We start from the raw sequence: 3,127 nt of genomic DNA, 5'->3' as shown, positions 1-3,127 counted from the left end.
CAGCAGTGATCCCTGAGTACGCAAGCTGCGGCTGGCAGACCCAGAGGGGTACTGATTGTGGACCAGGGCTGAGCTCGCGGCCCAGAAGCCCAGACAAGGGTCTGAGCCCAGAGGAACGGAACTACCGCCATTGTTTTCTCCCGCCCCGCCCCGCCCCGCCCCGCCCCCACATATAACGTCACAATCTAGTGACTGGGGTGCCCAGCCCCAGTGAGCACCTAAGGCTCCGCCCCCCACCGTAACTAGAGCAACCAGACCGGAAAAAAAAAGGAGAGACAAGGGGGAAAAAAAAATATGTTTTCAACAGAGCAGATCAGTCCCCCAGGACTCATCCTTTTGAGCGACCAAGAATTAGCCAGTCTATCAGATGCGCAGTTCAAAACACTGGTGATCAGAAAGCTCACGGAATTGGTTGATTTTGGTCGAAATTTAGATGAAAGAATGCAGATTACCATAAAACAGATGCAGGAAGACACGCGGAGGAGAGCCAATAGTGAAAGGAAGGAATATGAGTCTCAAAACAATACAGTGGACCAGAAGGAAGATAGAATCAACCAAGCAGGAAAGCATGATGAAATAAGAATTCAAAAAATTGAGGAAAAGATTAAGAGCATCCAAGACACCTTTAAACGTTCCAATATCCGAATTATAGGGGTACCAGAATTGGAAGGGGAAAAGCAACAGATTGAGCACATATTTGAACAAATAATAAAGGAGAACTTCCCCAAGCTGGCAAAGGGAACAGTCTTCCAAGAAATCCAAGAAGCTTAGAGAGCCCCAAAGAAGTTGGACCCAAGAAGAAACACACCAAGGCACATCATAATTACATTAGCCAAGGTAAAAACGAAGGAGAGAATCCTAGAAGCAGCAAGAGGTAAGGGGACAGTCACCTACAAAGGAGTTCCCATCAGACTGTCAGCTGATTTCTCCAAAGAGACCTTACAGGCAAGAAGGGGCTGGAAAGAAATATTCCAAGTCATGAAAGACAAGGACCTACATCCCAGATTGCTCTATCCAGCAAACCTCTCATTTAGAATGGAAGGGCAGATAAAGTGCTTCTCAGATAAGGTCAAGTTAAAGGAGTTCATCATCACCAAGCCCTTATTTTATGAAATGCTAAAGGGACTTATCTAAGAAAAGAAGATAAAGAAAAGACATGTATAGTAAAAGGACAGCAAACTCACAAATATTAACAACCACACCTAAAGCAAAACCAAAAGAAACTAAGTAAACAATTAGAACAGGAACAGAACCACAGAAATGGAGGGCACATGGAGGGTTAGCAGCAGGGGGGTGGGAGGAGGAGAGAGGGGGAAAAGGTATAGAGAATAAGTAGCATAGAATGTAGGTTGAAAATAGATAGGGGGAGGGCAAGAATAGTACGGGAAATGTAGAAACTAAAGAACTCATAAGTATGACACATGGACATGAACTAAAGGGGGAAATGTGGGTGGGAGGGGGGTACAGGGGGGAGGGGAGAGAAGGGGGGAAATGGGACAAATGTAATAGCATAATCAATAAAATATATTTAAAAAAAAAGAAAGAAATGCAAATTAAAACCACAATGAGATACCACTTCACACTGGTCAGAATGGGCATCATAAACAAAGCAACAAACAACAAGTGTTGGAGAGGTTGTGGGGAGAAGGGGACCCTAGTGAACTGTTGGTGGGACTGCAGACTGGTACAACCACTATGGAAAACAGCATTAATTTTCTCAGAAAACTAAAAATGGATCTGCCTCTTGACCCAGCAATTCCACTGCTAGGATTATATCCTAAGAACCCTAAAACACCAATCCAAAAGAACCTATGCACCCCAATGTTCATAGCAGTGCAGTTTACAATAGCCAAGTGATGGAATCAACCTAAGTGCCCATCAGTAAATGAATGGATCAAAAAAACATGGTTCATTTACATAATGGAATAGTACTCAGCAGAAAGAAAGGAGCTCCTACCCTTTGGGACAGCATGGATGGAAGTGGAAAATAATATGCTAAGTGAAATGAGCCAGGTGGTGAAAGACAAATACCATATGATATCACCTTTAACTGGAATATAATCAACAAAACAAACAAGCAAGCAAAATATAACCAAACACCCTGAAATGGAGAACAGTCTGAGAGTGACCAGGGGTGAGGGAATTTCAGGGGAAACAGGGAAGGGTTAGAAGTAACTAGTATAAAGGGTGTATGGACAATAATAGGGGGGTGGAGATGGGAGGGAGGTGGCGAGCTCTGAGGGGTGGTCTGGGATGGGGTTAAAGGGCAGAAAACTGTACTTGAACAACAATTAAAATGAAAATGAAACAAAAAAGCAAAAGGCAGTTAGTTCTATTTTTAGTTTCTGAGAAAATTCCATACCATTTTCCACAGCGACTGCAGCAGTCTGCATCCCCATCAATATTGCACTAGGGTTCCTTTTGTTTCACATCCTTTCCAACACTTGTTTTTTTTTTTTTTTTTTTAATTTGTTGATGATGACCATGCTCGCTGGTGTGAAGTGGCTAGTGATGTTGAGCAGCTTTTCATATATGTCTCTGGGCATTCAGTATGTCCTCGATGGAGAAGGGTCTGTTCAAATCCTTTGCCCATTTTTTAATTGGGTTGGTTGTCTTCCTAGAGTGGATTCATGTGAATTCTTTATATATTTCTGAGATCGAATGCTTTTCTGAGGTATCATTGGCAAATATGTTTTCCCCTGCAGTTGGTTCCTTTTTCATTTTTATGCTGTTTTCCTTTGCTGTGCAGAAGCTTTTTATTTTGATGAAATCCTATTTGTTTATTCTTTCCTTTATGTACCTTGCTTCAAGGAGTATATTGGTGAAAATGTTGCTGCATGGAATATCTGAGATTATCCTGCCTGTGTTTTGCTCTAGAACTTTTATTGTGTCACGACTTATGTTTAAGTCTTTTATCCATCTTGAATTTATTTTTGTATAAGGTGTAAGTTGGTTACTGAGTTTCATTTTTTGTATGTAGCTGTCCAGATGTCCCAACGCTGTTTATTGAAGAGAATATTTTTACTCTATTTTGTGCTTCTGCACCCTTTGATGAATATTCATGACCATAGAGACTTGGATTTATTTCTGGGCTGTCTATTCTCTTCCATCAGCCTATGTGTCTGTT

Source organism: Phyllostomus discolor, chromosome X, assembly GCF_004126475.2.
Source record: "Phyllostomus discolor isolate MPI-MPIP mPhyDis1 chromosome X, mPhyDis1.pri.v3, whole genome shotgun sequence".
Taxonomy (NCBI): domain Eukaryota; kingdom Metazoa; phylum Chordata; class Mammalia; order Chiroptera; family Phyllostomidae; genus Phyllostomus; species Phyllostomus discolor.
The sequence above is the reverse complement of the archived record's forward strand: the minus strand, read 5'-3'. Positions refer to the sequence as shown.